General features: G+C 41.6%; 1 protein-coding gene across 3 annotated transcripts in view; it reads left to right on the plus strand.

Annotated features, from left to right (window-relative positions):
- The window catches only part of ZBTB20 (zinc finger and BTB domain containing 20), a 469,974-nt gene that overhangs the window by 93,212 nt on the left and 362,860 nt on the right, over positions 1–13,902 (plus strand). For all 3 annotated transcript variants that reach the window (XR_015705073.1, XR_015705072.1, XR_015705074.1), the window contains one exon: positions 5,680–5,801. The gene's annotated coding sequence lies outside the window, so the exon portion shown is untranslated. The remainder of the gene's footprint in view (positions 1–5,679; positions 5,802–13,902) is intronic.

Genomic DNA, 13,902 nt, shown 5'->3' on the forward strand with positions numbered 1-13,902 from the left:
ACTAAAGTGACTATAAAAGATACTGTATCGTGCTTATAACTTACAAATAAAAACACGTAAGGGAATCAAACTGATGCAAAGTACAGAGGAGGAGATGCTAAGAAAAAGGGAAGCAGCTCTTAATCTTGGAGTGTTTTCAAGAAGAAATCCCAGCCCAATTCTTTGTGTTAGGTCAAGCAGGCCATTTCTTGAAAGAAGTGTAACTTGTCTCACGTGGTGCACATAACTCCCGTCCGCTTCCCGGCGCTTCAGTTTTTGCTTTTCCCAAAATTCCGTGCTCGACAACTGGACAGAAGGCTATGCTGAATTAAATTTTATTGTTCTGGTGTTCTCCATCCATTTCCAATGCACATAATCAGGAATTCAGCTATGTCCCAAGAAACCTGTTTAACCTAATGAGAGCAAATGGCAATGGGTGTTCCTTACTCGGGACAGCAGTGCCAACGTTTCTGCTTAATTGGGACATATTTGGCTGGTTCCAGTGCTTCAAGTGGTTTTTAAACAGGTGTTTAATGGGTGCGGAATTCTGAACTCTGCCCTTTTGATACAGAAGTTGCCAAATAAAGATTAACAGAAATAAAAAGATCTAATGCAGAATAAATAATTCTTATCTTTGTATATTTATTCAGCATAATTTTTACTTTAAGTTGCGGGAGGGTGGGGAGGTGTTTCTTCTCATAATTGAGAAAGTCCATTAAATAGAACAACAGGATGTCTAACAGGGTGTCCTAATTAAAATTACCCTGTAATTTGAACAAAACATTCATTTGTATGTAGCTAAAGTTGACCTAAACCCATCTAAATCAGGAAAAATTATTATACAATTTTTTTTCTGCTGAAAATGAAACTTAGCATTCTGCCAACAAACAGCATGACTCTGTTATTACACAGTATTCGAGATTAAGGATTTTCTCTTCAGTGTTAAAAAAATAATGTTTTGGGAAAATTTGAAATAAGTTTCTCTCCTACCTCCACCTTTTGATAGTATTCATTCGCGGTTGCATTTCTGTGGTATTTTGAAAGCAGAGACCATTTGTTGTGTGCATACCGTGAGCCTATCTGAAGCCTTTGGTCGTGGCTAGTGTACTGGTGAAGTAATAAGCAACTGAGATAGCAGCTGCTTAGCAGGACTGGTTGGCTCAGGCTTGACTTTGCTATCTGCAACTACACAGTTTCTGACTGGCTTGGAGTGTGAGCCGGGTAATTTTGTTATCTCGGAGAGTCTGGGCCTGCATACATAATCTAGGCTGGATACGCAACTAGGTAGATTTTACTTTTGTGTGTAAAATGACCTACTCGTGCTCTAGCTGTCATGCTTCAAAATGCCGCTGAGGCAAATTGTATTTAATATAATTTATCAAATCAAAGTGAATATTTGAAAGAATTTACTACCTTCAGAAATATTGTTTGTATGTAAAAGAGAATTCTCAGCATCTTTAACTTGACAGAACCGCACCAGCTGCAACTTGTAGATGTTGCTTCCCAGATGCAAGGTGGTGGGATTTTATTTGTTTCTGCCCACTTTCCGAGCAGGTTGGAAACGGGGAGGATTTTCAAAAGCATTTGAAGCTGGCCTGAATGTGCTGCTGGTGGATTCAACTTGAACTACTTCACCAGGATTTGAGTGGATAGAGAATAACACCCTTGTTCCTTTGCATAACCCCACCCATAATGTCTAATACAAAATGTGATGAGACAGCGATGTACAAAAAGTGGAACTTCATAAATGCCAAAACTTAATTAGGTGGAAGAGGAGCTACTTTCCACTGAATTATTTTTTTTTGCTTACACCAACTTTTACATTTTCATATCTCGGCTTCAATGGAGTATATAACAAAAGAAAAGAAAGGGAAAAAATCTGATGAACAATTAGCTTTAACCTACTGTTAGCTCCAAGAATTGTTAAAGTGAAGCTAATATTTGAGGCTGGTGTTGTGGTAATACACTTTTAAACCAATCAAGAGCACTTGAATAGAATGTGTTCAAATATTGGCATAACTTAAAATTCTTAGGTTCTCCTTATCGTTTTAAAGACCATGAAAACTGATACAGGCACCTGTTGTAACCTAGAAAGAATAAAATTAATTTAATCAAACAATTGTGATGATGAGCCAATGATACTGTCACAATTAGATATAAAATACTCTGACAAATATCTGTTATTAATATGTGTGTGTATGTATATGTTAGTGTTTAGGTATGTATGTTTTCCAATGGACAGTTATTTTATAGAGAAAAGTGTTCAGTGACACTACAGTAAGAATATATGCACGAGTGTGTTGTATTAATAACGGCTGTGTCATAAAGGCAGTTTAAGGAAAATGGGAGTCTCCTGTTGGGGAAATGAACCAAGCCTATTGTATAGGGGTCACATAACTTGAACACGTATAGATTTGTGTAACAACCTGTGTAGCTGCCTGTGCTTGATAGAATAACTGCTAGCCGTCTTTAGAGTGCATGTAAGACTGGAATGAAAACAAGTAGTTGTGTGGATGCCATCCCTTCAGAATCATGTCTGCTGGTATGTAATGCTACATATGAAAGCATTATTTCATTATCCTTGAAGGAAAAAAGCCACCAGTTCTTATGTCTGACCTGGTATTCTCCCCTTGAGGTCTGGTTGTAACTTAGGTATGAAAGTTCTGACTGCAGTACTGAAAATGCTGGTATTGGTCGTTGAGGTGATGAAAATGGATGAAGATCAGGTGTCCACACTGATTCTTTTAGTTCTCTCAGTTACTGTAGTTTCCAGAGATGATGAATCCTCTGTGGATGCTAACTGGCTAGTGAAGCTGTTCCTTAGTGACTCCTCCTCCTGAGGAAATTGTAGATAATGGTGTTGGGTGATTCCATACTGCCATAGGATCTCTCTCATGCAGGGTTTAAAATGTTCCAATTCTTGTTACCCCTAGAGCAGGCAAGCTAAAGGAAGATATTTGGACTTCAGTGTCTTCCATATTCAGCTGAAATCCAGATACGCATCCCACAGCCTCCTGTACAACTGTTTGGACATAGTGACTTTAAAAATGCTGATGGTTAGAAAGGCTAGCTTCCAGTAAGGATGGAATTAATGCTTGTGCTCCAGGAAAGTAGCAGAAGAGATGCTTAGTACTTTAACTGTAGAGATGTAAAAAAAAATTCCTGCTCTTTATTTCCAAATGTATTTTCTGAAGTCCCTGAAAGATTTTTTTTTTTTTTTCAGGAGCTTCTGGATGTCCTGGTAACAGTGGTTCTTAATCATGCGCTTTATCGTTTGCCTTTGGCAAGAAAGCTCAATTCTTTCCTTTTGAATGTGGGACCTTGCCTTATCGCCTCAGGGAAGCATTACTGTAATGCATGTCACTTGAGGCTAATTCGACCTGCCACTTGGAAATTGCCCCTGGTGCAGATTGTAGCAGCCCACTGTTATCTCAAGCTATTTTTCATCAGAAGCAGGCTGCATCTGTGCTGTATGATCTGCGTAGCCTGCCAACTTATTGTAGGTTAGCACATGAGGTGTTGGCTTTTTTTGCCTATAAAACCATGCGTCCTGGTTTTGGCTGGGATAGTTTCTTTCTAGTAGCTGGTATAGTGCTGTGTTTTGGATTTAGGATGAGAATAGTGTTGATAACACCCTGATGTTTTAGTTATTGCTGAGCAGTGCTTGCACAGTGTCAAGGCCTTTTCTGCTTCTCACCCAACCCCACCAGTGAGGAGGCTGGGGGCGCACAAGGAGTTGGGAGGGGACACGGCTGGGACAGCTGACCCCAACTGGCCAAAGGGATATCCCACACCATATGGTGTCATGCCCAGTATAGAAACTGGGAGGAGTTGGCTGGGGGTCAGTGACCGCTGCTCGGGAACTGGCTGGGCATCGGTCGGTGGGTGGTGAGCAATTGCATTGCGCATCACTTGGTTTGTATGTTCTTTTATCATTATTATTTACCCTTTCTTTTCTGTCCTATTAAATTGTCTCTATCTCAACCCATGAGTTCTACCTCCCCTCCACCCCGATTCTCTCCCCCATCCCACTGGGTGAGGGGAGTGAGCGAACAGTTGTGTGGTGTTTAGCTGCCTGCTGGGTTAAACCACACCACCATGATCCGTTTGGCTTCCAGCTATGTGGTAGGAGCTGTTCTTCCATGTCATATACCAAAGCAGCCCTAGATATCCCAAGATGTAGGTCCACAGCAGCTTAAAGTGATCGACGTTGGGGCTGCTCTTTTGCTGTCCCTTCATTTGTACAGTTCTGCTGCCTCCTTAGCTCTAACCCCCAAGTTTTGTGCCTGGATGCTGAGCTGTGACTGGGGGTTGATTTAGCTGAAAGCTCCCTGAACCAGACAGTTATCCAGTCCTGGCCCAAGGATGGGCTCAGGGACATGTGGCCAGGAGAGAAAAGAGGTGAGGAAAGGGTGGGATTGTGGCAGCTCCAATTAAAATCAGCTTACGTTGTCATGCAGCCACACTCTTAAAGGTTCTGGAAATAATAACCTGGTGACTTCAGCAACATATAGCTGTGAGCATAGGGTGCGGTAGTTAAAGGAACTTTGGCTTTGGAATTTACTTTCTCCACTGTTTGCTAAAACCTGCATTTTGGTATGCATCAGAAACTCCGAAGATCACGCACCTCAACCTTTCTGTCCTTGAAAAGGGAAAATGATATGAAGGCTTGATTGATTTCTTTTATGAGGTTTGGTTGCTATATGTCATTATAAGCAAATCAGACTGGTGGGGGGGGAAAAAAGGAAACACTTCTGTAAGCAGTAGGGAATTTTCCCCTTTGAAAAAGAGCTAAAACTTCATTAACATTTCAGCCAGCTTTAAATTAAAATTTGTGTCTGAAAATAATCTATAATGTATTTTGAGTGCCAATGAGGCATGTCAGGGCAGTATCAGCACAATTTTCTTCCACGCACAGCTTGTGATGTAGCTCCTGTGTCTTCTGTCCCAGTGTTACTCTGCCGCACACGCTGGTGTGAGAATGCCCATCAAATTAACCCTTGGCCTTCTGCTGAGCGTACGAAGCCGGTGTACTGCATGCCATGTGGCTGGCCGGAGGAGCCTGAATGGATGACTGCTGGATCCTAAAGAGTACACCTGCTTTGTACGCAGGCTAACTTGGCCTAATGATTTTTACTATGCATAGTCCCGGTCCGTTGGGTTGCAATAGGTCTGCTTACACAAGAGAAGGTTTCACTTGTTATGTTTCTGTAGGACAGGCCCTTATGATGTGCTGCCAGAGTGACTGAGCCTTCTTTTCCCCTGTTCCTGAGCCATTGAATGTTAGTACTTTACTTTTTCAAAAACAGGCATTACTTGGTCTGCCCCACTGAGCACAAGTCGTTGAGTATGATGCTGGGAAGGGGAGAGTTTGGAAGGGAAGCTACAGCAGGCGGTAACAAACGCCAGACCCTTCTGCTTTGCTGGGTTTTGCATGTTTGAGGGGACATGGGGATGTGCAGCATGCAGCCTGAAATTGTGCTTTTTTTTTCCCTGCAAGATTTTTATGTCAAGTCCACATGGATTAGGTTTGCAGCTGTCCTCTGCAATTGGTGCTCCCGCTGCAAAGCCTTTGGAGAAAAACCCTATGCTGCTGTTATCGTGCTTTTGGTAGGGCCTGTATTGGAGTTTTTGCCAACTGTTTCTAAAGGTTTTCGTTTCCTGTGAGATCTTAAAGATCCTTTTCTTCTCTTCTTTTAGGGAACTAGAGGGCTTGACACGTCCTTTACATCCTGCGTTTACTCTGACCGCAGTCCCTCCCTGTTCTCACGAGCGGAGCTCAGCCCTGCTTCCCTTCCTGTTGATTCCCAGTCAGCTACGTGGTAAGTTTTCATTCTCTTAGACTTGGTGCCACAAGGTAAAATTCTGGCAGACTCGCTCTAAAATCCATTAGCACTGAGCATTGAGGGCAGAGTACTTCATGCCCATCAAAGATCATTCAGTTGTATTCCAGGCTGACTGCAAGGAAAGGAAGATAGTATTGAATTAGCATCGGAGCTGAACTTCGGCATAGATTGTTATAGGAATAAAATATGAAGTAAAATATGTGACAGAATTAAATCCATCAGTTCTAATAAAGGAAACAGAAGAAAGCAAAGAAATCTTGGACCCTTAAATCCCATTAACCAGGCCAGAGAGAGAATGTGTTAAAAGGGAGCTGCACTGTATCTTTTTTCATTGTTTGATGAAATAATCTTTTTCACCCTTTAAGTGGTGTGTTTAAAAATCCTGGTATTTTTGAAACAAAGAGAATACACAGCCACTGAGCTAGCTAGTTTTTATACCTTCCTTTTCTGAGTATTGTCCTTCAGTACAATACAGAGCCATTTCTTTGTTCTCACAAGCTAGCAGTTAAATTGTATGTAAATGTATGCAAATTAGATGCTGTCTAATAAAGAGAGTCATTAGACGGAAGAAATATTTAGTTTAGGGGGAAAAAAAGAAAGAAAAGAAAGCAGGTGTATTTTGCAATAGAAAAATGTAAGATTGCAAAAACCCCTCAAACTTTGGGTGAGGGCTTTTTATAAAGCCATTAAAATATTTTCTAAAAGACTTGCCCTGCTCTTGGTCCTTTTTTCTGCATGTTTTTTAATGTATATGTATGTACACTTCTGTGATCTTTTCTTAACTCATGCTGGCTGTGCTATATATATATACTTGAACAGACATGTAAATATTATATTCATAAATATTTGATTTCTTTAAATCATATAGCTATGAATTGACACACATGGACCTTGTATTAGGGTGTGTTTTTTGCTTACTGAGTATATACAGGTGGAATCCATGTGGTAAATTTTATTTTCATGGATTGATTTATTTATCATATGCTCTGACTGGATACCTTCTGCTCACTAAATCATCTTCCTCCATTTTATCAACCCCCTCCTCAAAATTTTAAAGCTTTTTTTTTTTTCTTCCCATCTTATTTATTCACTAAATCTCAGTGCCAATACGTTTCCATTCTTTTGCTTGCATTTTCTACCAAGTAATCCCCTTTGAGGTATATACCTGCTTTAAGCCTGAAGCAGCAGTGACCTCTCCAAACACGATGAAGTCGCAGCTTTACTGGCAGGCGTCGGAGCTCTAAGATGCTAGGAATGTGAAGCTTTGTGTTGTCCAAAGCTGGAGATTCCACACCTGTGGATGGAGCCCTCGGCATCCATCTAGGCTACGAAAGATTTAAAATTGATGAACCTTATGTTCTTGCCACTTCTAAGGAGATAAAATTTAAGACTTTAATCTCTCTGCTTTACAATCTGTAGTCCCGCTCTTTCAGCTCTTCTGTTTCGGTGGATTAGTATACGTAGATGACATGGCTCAATTATTTTGAAGTCATTGTTGAATTTTGTTTCTGACAGTCAGTTATCGTGGTTCAGGCAGGTGAGCTGATAGCTGTATGTCGACTGGCATATTTTTTCCGTTGCAGTTTCGCAAGTCTGGAAGTCTAAAGACATATATGTATATGTGTATAAAATATATGTATATAAAAATAATATTGTTTAAATATTTACATATAAAGCCAAGGGATTGGCATCCTTCCCAGAATTACTGGAACTACCTTCCCCAGGAACATTTGGACTTGAAAAATCTCTACAGCAACAGTTTTCTCCTGCAGCTAGACAACTTGTGAAGGGAGTGACTAGCTCTGCACCCTTCCGTGTTCGTGTGGGTTCTTTTGCTTGGGGTGATGGAGAGGCCTCTGTCTGTGGGTAATACATTTACCGTGAATTACGATAAGATTCTCTTTTATTGCTCTTTTCCCTCAGTTTCTCATTGGCTTATTTTATGAGAGCATTTATGAGAGAAACTCCAGTACAGCAGGAATGTTTTTGTCATTGTTCCAGGACAGGGCCATGCAACGTGCTGCATCTGGGCCGCTGCAGCAATGCCTGTCTGGACAGCCGCAGGGCCAGCGGGCTGATCACTTGGAACGAACTGACTCCCCAGTTGCCCAGTGTCCAAGCCATACTGGCTGAGCCATCAGCGGAGAAGCCACAACGTGTGTCTGCTACTCAGTGGGAAATGTAGGCAGGGTCATTGTAAGGAGATGGTGGAAGGTTGGCAGTGAAAACTTCAGGTGCTCTGGAAGGTATAATAGAAGATGTAAGGTGAAGACTGCTCTGTAAGGGAAATCTGAGCTATAATGATGTTAGAGAGAGATAAGGTTAATAAAGTGAGGAGAAACACAGGGTATAGTGGTGACTAGGAGGGATGAGGCTATATGAGTAAAAAGAAAATCTTAGTGGTTTACCCACTCACTTGGGGCACTGCTCTTCTAGGCTGCCTGGCATTGAATGTCCTAGGAGAACTGAGTCACTAGTGATGCAGACATTTAATGTTGATGTTTTCACACAGTTTGCAATCTAGCTAGCTGTAGCTACACAGGTTGTTTAGATTTTGGGAGGTGGTGGTTAATCCTGAAACCCTAATTGGGAGGTTGATGCTGGAGATGGGCCAGGCTAGCAGTCAAGGCAAGTACCTTCTGTCTCTCACGTTCTTGAGCAGGGATGCAAAACATACCTGCAGATAAGAATGATGCTCAAATGGGGGAAAAGTGATGCAGGCTGAGGGGCAGGAATCTGATTAATTCCATGTTCCTCTCCAGACTTCCTGTGGTCTGGAGTAATTGTTCAGGGCAGGAGAGAATTCAGTGCCTACGTCCTTTTGAGGATATGCGTCTCACTACCTCGCCCATCTTGACAATGACGATAATACAGCTTTCCTACCCTCGAACTACACTGCGAGGGTGTATGCATTAAAGGTTGTGAGGTTTCTGTATCCTGTGATAATGAATCCGAAAGCAGTGCTGTAGACGGATGTGGGAATCAGCCCAGTGGTCCATCTGGTCAGGCGTTGTCCTGTGAAAAAGCTGAAGACATTTAACAAGAAATCCTAAGTAGTAATAGTGGAACAAGCAGTATTTTCACTAGTGATCTTGAAAGTAAATGAGAATTTTTTAACTTGTATTTCTCAGGAGCTTGTGCATCTTTAAAAAAAAATAGTTTTAAGAAATAAAATATGCCACACTAATCCTAGAGCTAACGAACAGGCATTGGGACTAGCAGCTTTTGCTATTACCTACTGCTTATTATTGTTATTATTATTATTTCTTTTTAATTATGCAAAGTGCTAATCAGTTTGATTATGCACAGTGCTAATCAGGTTAATTATGCAAAGTGCTAATCAGTTGTTCTCTAAGCACACGAGGAGAGCAGAGGTGCTGGCAGTGAATGGTGGTTCTAGATGGGGGTAGTCACGGCAGTCATTCCCTATTAAAAGAGGAGTAGGTGAGATGACAGGGGTTTTTGCTTCCATTAAAAAGTAAAATAAAAAAAAAGAGGAAAGCTATGAGGGTGATAGTTCTGGTGGGGTAATGTGTTCTTTCACAGCAAGGCAGACTTTTTTCCAAGCCAGCTCATGCTGTTGGATAATTTCTGTAGGAGTTTGAGTGTGCTGATTTGGGCAAATATATTGCAGAGGAGTCTTGTACTGGTGGGGTACAAGTTGCCCCCACTTGATAAGTTGGGATGCATAACTAGAAAATCACAAATTAAGGGAGTTTGTTCAATCTAATGTGCAGTCACCTATGAGGCACTGGTAAGTAGGATACTGAGAATGTAACGTGAATGGCAGTTGATCGTACGTTTGTGTGGTTGAAGGTACTGCGTGAGCATACAAAATGCGCTTCTTTCAGTGTAATGCCTTTACAAGCTGTAAGAAAGTAGGGTGCCTTTTCAGTGGAACGTACGTTAGGCTGCATTTCCTCTTCCTCTGTCGTGCTAAATTATAAACTAGAATTTTGCATTCCTGTGAAACAGGATCTGTTTTCAGCAAGCTGTGTTCTTCTGACAATTACTGAAGATTCAGTGCATCTCTCTTACTGTGCTCAGTGTCTAATATCTAACCGGTATTCCTTATTTGATTATGTTTCAGTGTTGGTGTGGGATACATAAGCATTACTTTTTGCAGTTAGTAATGGAGATGACATTCCCAGAGCAGAGAGCTACTTGCTCATAAAAGTCTTGGGTAAAGGATCTTAAGAGATTTTTGAAGTCATTAAAACAAAAAACTGCTCCTGTGTAAGGCCATCAGTACTAGAAGGTTACTGCATCAACAATGCAAGACAAATTTTCCTTGAAAAATTAGTAATTGAAGGTGGTTACTTATGGGGAGTTGTGACAAATTTTCAAGTATATTTAAGGTAGGAAATAAAGCAAAGCATCAGTAATTTATGGCTTAAACCACAGCCTGAAAATTAATAATATTGCCTTCTTGGCTTTGTGACTACTCTACAAGATGCTGACCCTCAAAACAAGTTTACTACCAGATGTGTGGTCACAAATACTCACCTGTTCTCGTAAATTCATTCTGGTGCTAGAAACCTAAACATACCAAGCAGTGTAGTCTAGCACCTTAGAGCTGGTGGAGGGGAGTATGTGATGCAAACACTCTCAGCGAGAGGGAGATACGCCAGGGTCCTGAGGCTTCGGATGCTTTCCTGTCTGATTAGAACCCTGAAGTTAATGCGTAGCTTCCCATAAACCGATGGTGAATCGGGTCACCGCTGCCTCTAGGTGCTGCTCCAGAAGGACTTGCTTTGCCTCAGATCTGGATTTGACTTGAAGTAGTCCATTCCACAAGCAGGCTATTTCCAGAGACTTACTGTTTTGCTTTCATTTATTGTCAGTGGCTCCAGTGCCTGTTTGCTCTTTCAGTGCACTCCGCTCCTCCCTCGCCAGCTCTTTGAGCCGCAATAGGAGAGTGCGTATGATCTACCAAAACAGGGGGAAAAACTCTTGACTCCTTCGTGTGATCCCTTGGCATCACCCCGCCTTGCAGGAAGCAGATGCTCGCTCAGATTGCTCCACTGACAGAAAAGCAGCGGTCGCATGTCTTCTGGATTATTTCTCTATCTTTTGGAGACTGGACATATTATATCAGAAAGGAATTGGTTTTAAAGTTATTGTGATGCTTTAGGTATGTTCTTTGCTGTCATCGAAATCTTTTCAAACTGGAGTTTCATCCTTTGGTCAGAAAACTCCAAAGTTTTCGTGTTAGTATGAGTATTCCCCCATGTCCCCTATCCCCTGCCAATACAAAAGCTGTTGTATAGTTGGAGGACCCTTGAAAGGCCAATAGCATGAACCACACAGCGTAGTATTTGCACGTTACAAATGTAAATCTACCTGAGGCATAATGGTAACCTCCGTTGAATTTCACCATCTCAGATTGCCGGCCGCCTGATGAATCAGGGAGCCAGAAAATCAGAAAACTCCCATTTTGCTCTTGTTCCTACTGCTTTTTTGTAACCCTGCTAAATTGCACTATTTTGCTGTGCCTTATTTTTTTTGACAGTGTAGTATGGATAATGATATGGACCTAACACAGGGGGTGGGGGAAGGGGTGTAAGGCCAGTGTATTGTTTGCAAAGTGCTTTGATATCTCTGGATTAAAGGTGTTATGGAAGTGCGGTGTATTATGGGGAGTTACCTGTGCTAAGGAGCATCAACAAATCTTATGATCTTGTGGAAATTAGTGCAAGATAGCACCAAAATATCTTGTGTATTCCTAAAAACTTAAATAAGTGGATGGAGAAAATTCGGGTGCCTTGGCTTTAGGGTAATGGGTTAGCAAGAGATGAAGAAACCCCCCTAAAGAAACCTGTGCCTCCTGTGGTTTAAGCAGCAGGTCTTAAGTGAACTGTGAATTCATTTGCTTGTATGGCAGAAAGTCATTGCTGTAAAACTCCTTTTGCATCATCTTGAGGACCTGGTCTTCGGAGGCGCAGGCTAACTGCGACTCGGCTCCGTAGGAGCTGAGTCTGCTCATTGGCATTCACAGAACTGGGAGCTGGTGGGGAATTAATAACAAAAAGATTTTAAACGTTCAGCCTGACCTTTTAAAGTTACTGACCTGCATTCAGGTTACAAATACACAGCAATTTTCTCTTGAGCTGCAAAGACTCTAAATGTTAAATCAGCAACTCGGTCAGCCCCGCAGCCCTTCTCTCTCTTCACTTGTGCCCAGCTGCCATGACTGGAGCAAAGGAATGAGAAAACTATCTAAACACATCCATATCTTACTGTGACACAAGCACTTGGAAGAAGCCCCACTGACATAAACTAACACAAAGTGACACTTTGTTTAAAAAGTTGTTTTGAATGTCTTCTCCCATTGATCTTCTGCAAGGGAGATAAATAAACACTGTGTGTGGTGCAGCCAGGCTGAGTGTTTTTGCTCCTCTGAGTGTTTATACATTTTCTGGTGGTTGTTTGTATTGCTGTTTGTTGACTGTAAATTCCAGACCTGTATGTTTGTAATGTATACATGTGCAGGAGCGGTGCAGTTTTGGGAGTATGGTCAGGGTATGCTTTTTATGAACACAACTAGATGAACAGTGGGTGGTGTTTTGTGTGTGTGGTGTTTGTTTTTTTTTTTTTTCCCCCCCCCCCTCCTTCCAGGGTAGTGAATTAGTCTTTATGCTCCCAGTAAAAGAGAGGGCCGTGGTGGCAGGAGCTTTAGTTAAGCAGGACCTTCTGTGCTCAGATTAAGGCAGGTAGGTGCGTGAGGAAAGCTACCCAGGATTTGTCTGGCAGGAATCAAGTTAGTTGAGTTTTTCCTATAATTAAGACACGGGTCTGTGGGGCTCTGGGTTTGTTTGGTGAGGAGGAGGCTGCGCGCTTTCTCGCGGGAGGAAGCGACCCAAGTTCCTGATGGCAGAGACCCCTCCTGCCCCTCGGTTGTTGTTTCACAGTTCCTTCCCTTGTCTTAAACGAAATCTTCCCTTTTCACTTACTGCCTCTGTCAGCATCTCAGTCTCTAGGACAGTGGGAGTGTGTAGAAGGTTTTGGGAACTGATGCAGGCATTTCTTTGCCCACCAGACTGAATGGGCCTAATGTCCTATGTAGGAAGAGTTCAGCGTAATCAGTCGCCATTTCTCCTGTTAGGTGGAATTCTCCTTGAACCTGTGCTTTTGTCATGTTCTTGCAAGTTAAAATTATATGTTTCTGATGTTCTGAATTGTTTAAAGCCTGCCGAGTGTTTTCCTTTTTGCTCTGTCTCATGCATGCTATCTCCATTTATTAGAGGCAGGTTTCGCTGTCTTGCTGTTACTGTTGCAACAACCTCTCTCATTTGCTTATAAGTTTTACTGAATTTTAACCATCTGTAGTTAGTTTTATTAGCTTTAAACATAATTTTTGGAAGAGCTGGTTCTGCTATGAATGTGCTGTTTACAAATCCAATGCTGGAGGAAAATAATAAGGTTTGCCCTTGCTAAAATATTCTGATAACATCTTCTAAGAGTTCTTGTGCCTTCATGGTTTGGAATGATGCTTTGGAAAAAAAATCAGCTGAATGACCTTTATGGCAGGGCAGTATTTGGTCCTTTTCTTCTTAGCACTTGTTTATCTCACCATCCTGACAATAGCTGCTCTATGAAAATGAGGAGGACCTACTACCAGTATCAGCAGCTTCTTCATTAACTCAAGAGGCAGAGGTCTGTCTGGTGGGCCTGAAGGTTGCCATACTCTTGATGACCACAAAGCACTGATATGGTGGTGTGTAGCAGACTCCCTTTTTTGGTTGGCTATTTGAAAATCCAGGGAATTAAATACTCAAAAAAAGGTGAAAGAATATTTTGCTTATCTAAAGTCAAATCTGTGAATACTAGAATTAAAGTTTACAGAGCAGCCTTAATTCAACTTCCCTGTGCTTTTCCAGATTTTAATTATGTGATCACATGCAGTTTTCTGTGGGAACCAGTCGTCTTGTAGTACATCTAATGGACCTCGTCTGAGGTTGAATAGAGGTTCCTTAGTAAGATGCTGTTTTCTATAAGATCAATTGCCTCACTTACTGCAAACACTGGAAAATGTTTAATAAATGAGGCAGGAGATAGCAGAAAAAGAAAGGGTGCT

Source organism: Nipponia nippon, unplaced genomic scaffold (assembly GCF_047370975.1).
Source record: "Nipponia nippon isolate SJK-2023a ecotype South Korea unplaced genomic scaffold, ASM4737097v1 scaffold_2, whole genome shotgun sequence".
Classification (NCBI taxonomy): domain Eukaryota; kingdom Metazoa; phylum Chordata; class Aves; order Pelecaniformes; family Threskiornithidae; genus Nipponia; species Nipponia nippon.